Raw genomic sequence first — 14,265 nt, 5'->3', positions numbered from 1 at the left:
TGGAATTAATGAGGGTGAAACTCGTTTTTATCTATATACCTAGTTGCAATTAACCCCAGACTAGCCCCTAACCCTAACCATAAATCTGCTAACCCTAACCCACTAACCCCTAGCCCTGACGTAAAAACTTTATATTTATTATGCTAGCCCTATTCATGTGGTTAAAAATTATTTGAGGCCATTGAATTTTAGAGAACAAATTCTGAGGGATAAAAATCTTTTCATACTCATCATGTTATGTAAAATCATTGGAACATAATTCATGTTGTAAAAATTATTTGAGGCCATTGAATGGTTTAGATCGGTTTTCTGAGGGATCAAAAGGTCATACTCATAATCAGATGTAGAAATGAGAGGGGATGTGTGCTTGTGAACTTGGAACTTGGTTTGTCTTTAGTGGTCAGTGGATGGATGGACCGAGCATAACCAGGTTCCAGACCTTAGATTTGAACCTTGGACGTTTCACTCCCCTAACCACACTGCAGCTAAACCTTTGTCGGTGCATCACTCATGTCTGCCTTTCATATGTGCAGTTCCTGTCTCATGGCCGACTCCCCCTATGGTTTATTCACTGGTATTAAGATTTTGATGTTACATTATTGTTCAATAGTTCTGTACATTTTAAATTATGAAGACATGCCTTAATTATCAATTATGTGTGATTTTTCAAGATGAGTTTTATGTTTGATCATTGCTCATTGCTGAAAATAGATTTCAATTGTGAAGGTTGATTTTCAATATTATGTGTTATATGTGTTAATTAAGTTAGAAATACCCTTGGAATTTCAATAATGTTTTTTTTAATCTATATTTATAATTACTTTACCATAAAGATACATTTGAGAACATGTACTCTTGCCTGAACATCTATTTTATATTCTGTTTTTTAGATACTACAAAAATACTACATTTTTTGAAAAAGGATTCTTGAAAGTGCAGTACCTTTGTGTGACCACAAGATGTAGGTGTCACATCACCTATGAACCTACCCTATGTTAAAATCATACACACTTGTAAAGGTAAGGTTGTAAATATATATATTTGTATGATCCTGTGACACAACACACACACACACACACACAAACAACACCTCAACTAAACTTACCAGTCACACACACCTGGGCGACACAGACCTAAGTCGTATACCCCTGGATTAAAATAAAATGATAAAATCATTCACATTTAAATCATCATCATCATCAAACTTACATATACACTGTACACACAAAGACGTACATGTTTGTTGCACACAATCACCTAGGCCGCACTGAAAAAAAAAAAATCACATACTCCTTGCTAAGAATACAATTATACATATTTTAATAAGCAATAATCATTCTCATTGTATACACATAGAGGTGCAACCATGTTCGTCAAAAAAAAAAAGTGACACAGTCGAGCACAGACACAGTCACACAAAACTCAAAAGATGCTCTCTCTAATACAGTTGTATGATCGTGTCTTGTCTGATCCTGGTTGTCATCCCTTATCCTGTCTAACCCCAAGTTACCCACACAGAACGTCGCCCTCTTGTGGAGACCCCCCGTCACTGCCTTGCGATTCTATGCTCCGGCATTTGATCCGAGCGCTTCCCAACAAACACACACACAAACACAGCACCTCAACTGATCTTACCAGTCACACACACCTGTGTCTACCCATCTATCTTCTCCAGGAAATAACCCTTGGCTTCTCAGTCGCCCTCTCCTGGATAAAACTGTGAATAGCCATGTGTTCGAAATTGCTAAGGATTCCAACATTTTAGCAGAAAATTACACTCCAGAGGGAGCTCTTGAGCGGCTGACTTTATTCAAAGACATCTTTCAAGTCTAACTTCTAATGATGCACTCTCTCTCTCTCTCACAAACACACACACACAAACACACACTCCTGTGCACACTCACACACACACACACACACACACACACACACACACACACACACACACACACAAACTGTCTGGAAAACTGTTTTTTATACAGGCTTGTAATACCTTCTTGCTAAAATGACCATTGATTTCACAGGTTATTTCATTTGGATGTATTTTTTGCCTTTACCGATGACTGACTTCCTTTTTGTCACACTTTAGACTGTTGTAAGGTCACATTGGATTTGAAAGCAACATCCTTTCTTCCATACATCCACGCTACCTGAAAGACGACAGCTTCCTGAATCCAACGATACCAGTTATGTGCACATCGGACCTCCGCTTCAAAAGATACGGCCAGGTAAGCTTTGGCCAATCAGATCGCATATGCTAATGAGGGTGGAATTAATGAGGGTGAAACTCGTTTTTATCTATACCCTAGTTGCAATTAACCCCAGACTAGCCCCTAACCCTAACCATAAACTGCTAGCCCTAACCCACTAACCCCTGACCACAAAAACTTTAAACATGCTATCCCTAGGCTTCAATAAATCTTCATTAACGCAAAACTTCATCAAATTCTGTACAGAAAAAACATAAACTAATCTCTAAAATCTATCTATCTATCTATCTATCTATCTATCTATCTATCTATCTATCTATCTATCTATCTATCTATCTATCTATCTATCTATCTATCCCACACCAGCACCTAACACTTAACATAACCTTTGAAGGGAACGATATGTTCTTCCTTTACATGTTCAATAGTCTAAATTGCTCAAGCCTACATGCTGTTTTATCTCAAATTGTTTAAGTCTGACTTCTAATGATACCTTCTCTCTCTCGCTCTCTCTCTCTCTCTCTCCCCCTCTCTTTCTCTCTCTCTCTCTCACACACACACACACACACACATACACACATGGCTGTGCACTCTCACACACACCTGTGCACACTCACATGCACACACACACACCCACACGCCTGTGCACTCACACACACACACACACTGACGTCTGTGCACTCTCACACACACCTGTGCACACTCACTCACATGCACACACACACACACTCACACACACACACACACACACACACACACACACACACACACACAAACACACAAATGCCTGTGCACTCTCACACACACCTGTGCACAATCACACACACGTACTCACACAGACACAAACTAATACCTTCTTCCTAAAAGACTATTGATTTCACAGGTTATTTCATTTGGATGTATTTTTTTGCCTTTGCCGATGACTGACTTCCTTTTTGTCACACTTTAGACTGTTGTAAGGTCACATTGGATTTGAAAGCAACATCCTTTCTTCCATACATCCGCGCTACCCTGAAAGACGACAGCTTCCTGAATCCAACGATACCAGTTATGTGCACATCGGACCTCCGCTTCAAAAAGATATGGCCAGGTAAGCTTTGGCCAATCAGATCGCATATGCTAATGAGGGTGGAATTAATGAGGGTGAAACTCGTTTTTTATCTATATACCTAGTTGCAATTAACCCCAGACTAGCCCCTAACCCTAACCATAAACTGCTAGCCCTAGCCTCACTAACCACTAGACTTAACCCACTAACCCAGCCCTGACCCACAAACTTTAAACATTCATTAACGCAAAACTTCATCAAATTCTGTACAGAAATAACATCAAACTTCATTTAAAAACCTATATCTATCTATCTATCTATCTATCTATCTATCTATCTATCTATCTATCTATCTATCTATCTATCTATCTATCTATCTATCTACATCCATACCAGCACCTAACACTTAACACAACCTTTGAGGGGAACAATATGTGTAGTTGTACACTAGAGGTCGCTAGAGGTAATACATTCACATTCAGGTCATTTATGTGATTGGGTTTGAGGCTGTGAGCCCAGAAACCTGTATTGTCGATCAGCAGTTACACTTGTCAGATTTCTCTCATGTCAGAAGCTCAGTGACATATGTATTATATAATTCCCTTTTTTCACATTGTTTTGTTAAGCTGCTTTGTCTTATGTCTACACATTTGTGTGCTGTTTAGCACAGATACCATCAAGCTAGCGGCTAACTCAGGAAGCAGCAAGTTTAAAGTTTGCACCCTTGGTGAGCGGAGCGAGCGAGGTGTGTATTTTTTTTTTTTTTAGTTCAGTGTTTAAAAGACCGAAATCTTTAATGATGTAAAATGTCTACATTGACTGTTTCTGGAAATTGTTTTGTTGTGCCACTTGTACCAGGAAAGGTTAAAGTGTTAACTGAGCAAATTATTGTTTATGTGTTGTTATTTTAAATGGCTTTAAAGGTAATTTAATGTGCATTGCATTGCATCTATACAAATGCATGATGATGCACTGTAAAAGGTGTAAAGGATTTAATTGTAAATTTCTGTTACGCTTATTAATCAGCTATTTGTGTGTTTACTTTTAGTTTTCACGGTGCTTATGCTGGTTCCAGAAGAAGAATAAAAACGATTGCAGCTCTTAGAGACTCTCTGCCTCATATTAAGGAAGCCAAGGGCTGCGACAATATGTTCTTCCTTTACATGTTCAATAGTCTAAATTGCTCAAGCCTACCTGCTGTTTTATCTCAAATTGTTTAAGTTTGACTTTCTAATGATGCACTCTCTCACTCTTTCAATCTCTCTCGCTCTCTCTCTCACACACACACACACACACACACTCACATGCCTGTGCACACTCACACACACACATGTGCACAATCACACACACGCACACACACACAGACAAACTAATACCTTCTTGCTAAAATGACCATTGATTTCACAGTTTATTTCATTTGGATGTATTTTTTGCCTTTACCGACCGATGACTGACTTCCTTTTTGTCAGACTTTAGACTGTTGTACGGTCACATTGGATTTGAAAGAAACATCCTTTCTTCCATACATCCACGCTGCCTGAAAGACGACAGCTTCCTGAATCCAACGATACCAGATATGTGCACATCGGACCTCCGCTTCAAAAGATACGGCCAGGTAAGCTTTGGCCAATCAGATCGCATATGCTAATGAGGGTGGAATTAATGAGGGTGAAACTCGTTTTTATCTATATACCTAGTTGCAATTACCCCCAGACTAGCCCCTAACCCTAACCATAAATCTGCTAACCATAGCCTCACTAACCCCTAGCCCTGACGTAAATTTTCTAAATTTCATATTTATTTTGAACCATTAGCGGTCCTCCCCGGATTCATACAGCCCTCCATCGGGTACCCTGGGTCTACAATTTGATTAATTTACTAAGAGAACAAATCATGTGGTTTAAAAATCTTTTAAACATAACTCATGTTATTAAAAATCATTGGAACATAATTCATGTGGTTAAAAATTATTTGAGGCCATTGAATGGTTATATCGGTTTTCTGAGGGATCAAAAGGTCATACTCATAATCAGATGTAGAAATGAGAGGGGATGTGTGCTTGTGAACTTGGCCTGGCTTGGATTGGTCTTTAGTGGTCAGTGGATGGATGGACCGAGCATAACCAGGTTCAGACCTTAGATTTGAACCTTGGACGTTTCACTCCCCTAACCACACTACAGCTAAACCTTTGTCGGTGCATCACTCATGTCTGCCTTTCGTATGTGCAGTTCCTGTCTCATGGCCGACTCCCTATGGTTTATTCACTGGTATTAAGATTTTGATGTTACATTATTGTTCAATAGTTCTGTACATTTAAATTATGAAGACATGACTTTAATTATCAATTATGTGTGATTTTTCAAGATGAGTTTTATGTTTGATCATTGCTGAAAATAGATTTCAATTGTGAAGGTTGATTTCAATTATGTGTTATATGTGTTAATTAAGTTAGAAATACCCTTGGAATTTCAATAATGTTTTTTTTTAATCTATATTTCATAATTACTTTACATAAAGATACATTTGAGAACATCTACTCTTGCCTGAACATCTATTTTATATTGTGTTTTTTTAGATACTACAAAAATACTACATTTGAAAAAGGATTCTTGAAAGTGCAGTACCTTTGTGTGACCACAAGATGTAGGTGTCACATCACCTATGAACCTACCCTATGTTAAAATCATACACACTTGTAAAGGTAAGGTTGTAAATATATATATTTGTATGATCCTGTGACACAACACACACACACACACACACACACACACAAACAACACCTCAACTAAACTTACCAGTCACACACACCTGGGCGACACAGACCTAAGTCGTATACCCCTGGATTAAAATAAAATGATAAATCATTCACATTTTAAATCATCATCAAACTTACATATACACTGTACACAAAGACGTACATGTTTGTTGCACACAATCACCTAGGCCGCACTGAAAAAAAAAATCACATACTCCTTGCTAAGAATACAATTATACATATTTTAATAAGCAATAATCATTCTCATTGTATACATAGAGGTGCAACCATGTTTGTCATAAAAAAGTGACACAGTCGAGCACAGACACAGTCACACAAAACTCAAAAGATGTTCTCTCTAATACAGTTGTATGATCGTGTCTTGTCTAATCCTGGTTGTCATCCCTTATCCTGTCTAACCCCAAGTTACCCACACAGAACGTCGCCCTCTTGTGGAGAACCCCGTCACTGCCTTGCGATTCTATGCTCCGGCATTTGATCCGAGCGCTTTCCAACAAACACACACACACAAACACAGCACCTCAACTGATCTTACCAGTCACACACACCTGTGTCTACCCATCTATCTTCTCCAGGAAATAACCCTTGGCTTCTCAGTCGCCCTCTCCTGGATAAAACTGTGAATAGCCATGTGTTCGAAATTGCTAAGGATTCCAACATTTTAGCAGAAAATTACACTCCAGAGGGAGCTCTTGAGCGGCTGACTTTATTCAAAGACATCTTTCAAGTCTAACTTCTAATGATGCACTCTCTCTCTCTCACAAACACACACACACAAACACACACTCCTGTGCACACTCACACACACACACACACACACACACACACACACACACACACTCACACACACAAACTGTCTGGAAAACTGTTTTTATACAGGCTTGTAATACCTTCTTGCTAAAAAGACCATTGATTTCACAGGTTATTTCATTTGGATGTATTTTTTGCCTTTACCGATGACTGACTTCCTTTTTGTCACACTTTAGACTGTTGTACGGTCACATTGGATTTGAAAGCAACATCCTTTCTTCCATACATCCACGCTATCTGAAAGACGACAGCTTCCTGAATCCAACTATACCAGATATGTGAACATCGGACCTCCGCTTCAAAAGATACGGCCAGGTAAGCTTTGGCCAATCAGATCGCATATGCTAATGAGGGTGGAATTAATGAGGGTGAAACTCGTTTTTATCTATATACCTAGTTGCAATTAACCCCAGACTAGCCCCTAACCCTAACCATAAACTGCTAGCCCTAACCCACTAACCCCTGACCACAAAAACTTTAAACATGCTAGCCCTAGGCTCAATAAATCTTCATTAACGCAAAACTTCATCAAATTCTGTACAGAAAAAACATAAAACTAATCTCTATCTATCTATCTATCTATCTATCTATCTATCTATCTATCTATCTATCTATCTATCTATCTATCTATCTATCTATCCACACCAGCACCTAACACTTAACATAACCTTTGAAGGGAACGATATGTTCTTCCTTTACATGTTCAATAGTCTAAATTGCTCAAGCCTACCTGCTGTTTTATCTCAAATTGTTTAAGTCTGACTTCTAATGATACCTTCTCTCTCTCGCTCTCTCTCTCTCTCTCTCTCTCCCCCTCTCTTTCTCTCTCTCACACACACACACACACACACACACACATACACACATGGCTGTGCACTCTCACACACACCTATGCACACTCACATGCACACACACACACACCCACACGCCTGTGCACTCTCACACACACCTGTGCACACACACACACACACACACACACACACACACACACTGACGTCTGTGCACTCTCACACACACCTGTGCAAACTCACTCACATGCACACACACACACAAACACACACACGTCTGTGCACTCACTTACACACACACACACACACACACACACACACACACACACACACACACAAATGCCTGTGCACTCTCACACACACCTGTGCACAATCACACACACGTACTCACACACACAAACTAATACCTTCTTCCTAAAAGACTATTGATTTCACAGGTTATTTCATTTGGATGTATTTTTGCCTTTGCCGATGACTGACTTCCTTTTTGTCACACTTTAGACTGTTGTAAGGTCACATTGGATTTGAAAGCAACATCCTTTCTTCCATACATCTGCGCTACCTGAAAGACGACAGCTTCCTGAATCCAACGATACCAGTTATGTGCACATCGGACCTCCGCTTCAAAAGATATGGCCAGGTAAGCTTTGGCCAATCAGATCGCATATGCTAATGAGGGTGGAATTAATGAGGGTGAAACTCGTTTTTATCTATATACCTAGTTGCAATTAACCCCAGACTAGCCCCTAACCCTAACCATAAACTGCTAGCCCTAGCCTCACTAACCACTAGACTTAACCCACTAACCCAGCCCTGACCCACAAACTTTAAACATTCATTAACGCAAAACTTCATCAAATTCTGTACAGAAATGACATCAAACTAATCTCTATCTATCTATCTATCTATCTATCTATCTATCTATCTATCTATCTATCTATCTATCTATCTATCTATCTATCTATCTATCTATCTATCCACACCAGCACCTAACACTTAACACAACCTTTGAGGGGAACAATATGTGTAAGTGACCACTAGAGGTCGCTAGAGGTAATTCATTCACATTCAGGTCATTTATGTGATTGGGTTTGAGGCTGTGAGCCCAGAAACCTGTATTGTCGATCAGCAGTTACACTTGTCAGATTTCTCTCATGTCAGAAGCTCAGTGACATATGTATTATATAATTCCCTTTTTTCACATTGTTTTGTTAAGCTGCTTTGTCTTATGTCTACACATTTGTGTGCTGTTTAGCATAGATACCATCAAGCTAGCGGCTAACTCAGGAAGCAGCAAGTTTAAAGTTTGCACCCTTGGTGAGCGGAGCGCGAATGTGTGTATTTATTTTTTTTTAGTTCAGTGTTTAAAAGACCGAAATCTTTAATGATGTAAAATGTCTACATTGACTGTTTCTGGAAATTGTTTTTGTTGTGCCACTTGTACCAGGAAAGGTTAAAGTGTTAACTGAGCAAATTATTGTTTATGTGTTGTTATTTTAAATGGCTTTAAAGGTAATTTAATGTGCATTGCATATATACAAATGCATGATGATGCACTGTAAAAGGTGTAAAGGATTTAATTATACATTTTTGTTATGCCAAAGGCATATTAACCAGCTATTTGTGTGTTTACTTTTAGTTTTCACGGTGCTTATGCTCTTCCAGAAGAATAAAAAAACGATTGCAGCTCTTAGAGACTCTCTGCCTCATATTAAGGAAGCCAAGGGCTGCGACAATATGTTCTTCCTTTACATGTTCAATAGTCTAAATTGCTCAAGCCTACCTGCTGTTTTATCTCAAATTGTTTAAGTTTGACTTCTAATGATGCACTCTCTCACTCTTTCAATCTCTCTCGCTCTCTTTCTCTCTCACACACACACACACACACACACATGCCTGTGCACTCTCACACACACATGTGCACAATCACACACACGCACTCACACACACAAACTAATACCTTCTTGCAAAAAAGACCATTGATTTCACAGGTTATTTCATTTGGATGTATTTTTTGCCTTTACCGATGACTGACTTCCTTTTTGTCAGACTTTAGACTGTTGTACGGTCACATTGGATTTGAAAGAGACATCCTTTCTTCCATACATCCACGCTGCCTGAAAGACGACAGCTTCCTGAATCCAACGATACCAGATATGTGCACATCGGACCTCCGCTTCAAAAGATACGGCCAGGTAAGCTTTGGCCAATCACAAACAGCTGAGTATCATCAGTATAACAGTGAAAGCTAACACTGTGTTTCCTGATGATATTTCCCAAGGGTAACATGTAAAGCATGAAGAGTAACGACCCTAGTACTGAGCCTTGAGGTACTCCATACTGCACTTGTGATCGATATGATACCTCTTCATTCATTTAAACCATGCTAATGCACTTCCATTAATGCCAACAAAGTGTTCTAGTCTATGCAAAAGAATGGTGTGGTCAATAGTGTTGAACGCAGCACTAATAGAGAGATACAACCACAATCAGATGATAAGAGCAGGTCATTTGTTACTATAAGGAGAGCAGTCTCAGTACTATGATATGGTCTAAATCCTGACTGGAAATCCTCCCAGATGCCATTTTTCTCTAAGAAGGAATATAATTGTGAGGATACTACCTTTTCTAGTATCTTGGACAGAAAAGGGAGATTCGAGATCGGTCTGTAATTAACTAGTTCTTTGGGGTCAAGTTGTGGTTTTTTGATGAGAAGCTTAATAACAGCCAGTTTGAAGGTTTTGGGGACATATCCTAATAACAACGAGTAATTAATAATAGTCAGAAGAGTATCTATGACTTCTGGAAGCACCTCTTTTAGGAGCTTAGATAGAATAGGGTCTAACATACATGTTGTTGGTTTAGAATATTTAACAAGTTTATACAATTCTTCCTCTCCTATAGTAGAGAATGAGTGGAACTGTTCCTCAGGGGATATATAGTGCACTGTCTGATGCGATACTGTAGCTGACAGCTGCATTGTTACAATTTGATCTCTAATAGTATCGATTTTAGAAGTAAAGTAGTTCATAAAGTCATTACTGTTGGGAAATGTCAACACTTGTTGATGCTTTATTTTTCGTTAATTTAGCCACTGTATTGAATAAATACCTGGGGTTATGTTTGTTTTCTTCTAAAAGAGATGAAAAGTAATCAGATCTAGCAGTTTTTAATGCTTTTCTGTAGGATAGGTTACTTTCCCTCCAAGCAATACGAAATACCTCTAGTTTTGTTTTCCTCCAGCTGCGCTCCATTTTCCAGGCTGCTCTCTTTAGGGTGCGAGTGTGCTCATTATACCACGGTGTCGGACAGTTTTCCTTAACCTTCCTTAAGCGTAAAGGAGCAACTGTATTTAATTATATTTGTATATAACAGTGAAAGCTAACACCGTGTTTCCTGTTGATATCTCCCAAGGGTGACATGTAAAGCAAGTAACTGAGCCTTGCGGTACTCCATACTGCACTTGTGATCGATATGATACCTCTTCATTCACTGCTACGAATTGATGGTGGTCATTTAAGTATGATTTAATGCCAACAAAGTTTTCTAGTCTATTCAAAAGAATGTTGTGGTCAATAGTGTCAAATGCTGTGCTAAGATCCAATAGTGCTATTAGCTAATAGCGAGATACAACCACGACCAGATGATAAGAGGAAGTCATTTGTAACTCTAATTGGTCTTAATGCTAAGCTGTAAAAACGCATCTGTCTCTGGCTCAGTGCCAGCCAGGAAACACAGATTAGAATTTTAGCAGCTGATGATATAACGCACTGAACGTTCTAATCACGCGGTGTGCTTTTATTAAAAATAGAATTTATTAATCACCTTTTTTTTGGGAAGCTGCATTCAAAATCCACTTGGCTCAAAAGTCAATCAATTTGAATGGGCATGACGCCTCTGTGTGTGTGTTTTGTGGTTTTGTGTGTAGAGTTTTGAGAAATGGAGCTATAGTTTCAAAAAATGTAAGCGTTTTTAAAACACTGTAATAGAATCATTATTTATTACTATTTGTACACAATATTAGTATGTATCTTGGCTTAGGTTTCCTCATTTTTATTATTATTATTTGTAGAAAAGATTATCTTTTCTAGCATATTATTGTGCTTTTAGTGTTAGCATAAGAAGAACCATTTGTTTCAACCTAGAAATGCATTCTTAGTCTGCATGCGCACCTGCTGGAGCTCATTTCTTGATGAATGTTCAAAAAGCAGATTGTTGCATAAAACGTATATCCACACCAACTTACAGAACAGAAAGCTGAACGATTCAACTGACCTGTATTTCTAAACATTTGAACGTTATTTTTTTTTCCATTAAATCATACTACGTACTTTTTCCATTAAATCATACTACGGCTGTGCAAAAAATCGAATGCGAATTTTTTTTTTTTTTTAGCCCTACTACACAGAGCAGTAGTTCACTGACAAGCTACACAAAATCACATTCATAATTGGCAATGAATCGCCTGTGATTTTGAATGCAATTTTGCCTAGCTTGTCAGTGAACTACGGCTCTGTGTAGTAAATGCTGCTCCATCTGAACGCACATGCTGGAGATTTACTTTTAATCACAGGAGCGCCTGACGAGATGAGCATGAAAATCGCATTTGATTTTTTGCACAGCCCTACATCACACTAACCCTGTTTCACTTTTTAAATAACTCAAGTTAAAGAAATTGGATGACATGAAGTATTATTAAATGTGTATTTTATTAATGATAGTTTCTCTTCAATTAACATTGCAGATACAGAATAGAATAAAAAAAGAGAAAATGTCAAAAACAGGAGACAAACAGAAACTTAGTCTTTAGTGTAAGATTGGTGAAAGTGCCAGAGACAAATTCTGTGCTATATATTATTGTTGTTGTTATTCTTATTTTGATCAGTAAAATCAGAAATGCTCATGAAACAATTTGCCACTCTCTTGGAAATTGCCAACAGTGTTTTTTTTTTGTTTGTTTTTTTTCTCTCATGAATGTGACTAGATTGTCTTACTTTTATCACCGTTTCAACTGATATTTACACAATATAATATAAAATACAAGAAAAAAAAATCCCTTGTTAAAAAAAATGATTAAAATAATAATGTGTAAATAATCAGATTGGTGTCCTCTCAGATCAGAGAAGCTAAGCACCAACAGATTATTAAAAAAAGAGCTGACATTTACAAACTGGGAATCTGGGGTCTGTTGAAATGCTTCATGAGAAGGCTGGCATGACCCTGTTGCTTTTCAAGCCACCTTTGAGTGTTACAGATTTTTGCATATAATCTGTTCATAATATTTAAAAAGGACTCTTTTGGCACTGCTGATCAAATAAACACTGTGAACAGGACATGGGGTGTGGCTATGACATTATGCTGTTCTGTATGGACTGGTACAACAATGATTTTCGCCCCTTATAAGCCTTTTCAACTACACTAGTTCCTAGTTCAATTTGCCCTCATATCCACCAGCGCATCTGAGAAGGCATCACTAATTGCCAGCTTTGGTTTCACTTCATTTACATGCGAGTTGTAAGTTATTGATATAAAGCCTTCATTAGACTGACAGTGAGGCTAATAAAAAACATCTTGAACGTCTTGGCTGTTTGCCACGGGGCAGCTTCATGAATAAACACCTGGATGCATGAGGGCTAAATAACTGACCCTCCTGTAAATACACCGGACATTCACTCGAGCCTCTGCTTTTCTGTTGTTAAACTATGAGAGTAGAGGTGTATGTAGGCTGCCCCTAGTGACTGATATAGGACTGACCCTTAGTATAAAATGAGGTAAAACCTGTCCCAGGTCTGCTCCTTCCCCTCTACGATCACTACAGTAGAAACACGGATGAGCTGGAGAGCAGTGATGTCACGGCAGTATCTAAGAAACGGTGAGACAATGCAACTGTGATGCAGTACCGCTCTTAAGCTGTGGATGGTGGTTGTGGTGGAGCAGCAGGAGGCACTACAATGGAGGTTAACAGGTTTCAATGTGCAGTGAAGAGAACAAATCATGTAATTATTTAGAGACATGAGACATTTTACTGATGTGAAATGTCTTTTGCAAATATATATATACTGTATAATTATATTATAAATTATGGTAACACTTTATAATAATGTTCTGTTATAAGTCATTTATAAATTATTAGTTAATGATGAACTAATCAAATCATTTACAAAACATGACTATGCATTCACAAATGATTAATACGTGATAAGTTAACATTTTAGTGATGTTTTATTAATTCAGTTATAAGTCACTTATAAGTTATTAGTTAATGATGAACTAATCATTTACAAAACATGACTATATGTTCATAAATTATTAATGAGTGGTATGCTAACTATTTACAAATGTGTTGTAAGTTATCTTAAAAAAATTCAAATCATGAAATAAATCAAACTGATCATTAGTAGATGGCTTATAAGTTATTAGTTGATACATTATTTATCACTTAATAAATCATTGAAGTATTTATGCGTTCATGCGTTTACACATCATCTATAACAGGTGTTGTTGAACTTTTTGTTGTGTGTTGTGTGTTGTTGTGGGTGTATGTTGTGGGTGTATAGAGATGTGGTGTATATTTTCATATATGTGCACCTGATGTGAGCTTCAGTGGAAGGAAAGCGGTTGAGAGGTTCACTT

The 14,265-nt window shown here is 38.0% G+C and overlaps 2 long non-coding RNA genes across 18 annotated transcripts in view; one reads left to right on the top strand and one right to left on the bottom strand.

Moving 5' to 3' along the window:
- Positions 1-9,824, top strand: part of LOC109084210 — a 25,637-nt gene extending 15,813 nt beyond the window's left edge. For 8 of the 17 annotated variants that reach the window (XR_006161155.1, XR_006161160.1, XR_006161165.1 and 5 more), the window contains 6 exons: positions 2,090-2,228; positions 3,924-3,985; positions 4,728-4,873; positions 5,834-5,959; positions 7,021-7,159; positions 8,134-8,622. This is a non-coding gene — a long non-coding RNA (uncharacterized LOC109084210). Of the gene's footprint in view, positions 1-2,089; positions 2,229-3,923; positions 3,986-4,727; positions 4,874-5,486; positions 5,526-5,833; positions 5,960-7,020; positions 7,160-8,133; positions 8,623-8,887; positions 8,969-9,681 lie in introns of those variants that run through there. The other 9 variants (XR_006161157.1, XR_006161156.1, XR_006161159.1 and 6 more) reach the window with 9 other exon arrangements.
- On the bottom strand, positions 6,706-8,714 carry LOC122146627. Its single transcript, XR_006161168.1, has 2 exons — positions 8,622-8,714; positions 6,706-7,495 (listed from the first exon to the last, which is right to left on the bottom strand). It is a non-coding gene; the product is annotated as an uncharacterized LOC122146627 (long non-coding RNA).
- Positions 9,825-14,265: the final 4,441 nt, after the last annotated feature.

Source organism: Cyprinus carpio, chromosome A11, assembly GCF_018340385.1.
Source record: "Cyprinus carpio isolate SPL01 chromosome A11, ASM1834038v1, whole genome shotgun sequence".
NCBI lineage: Eukaryota > Metazoa > Chordata > Actinopteri > Cypriniformes > Cyprinidae > Cyprinus > Cyprinus carpio.
This window is presented reverse-complemented; position numbering and strand designations above follow the sequence as displayed.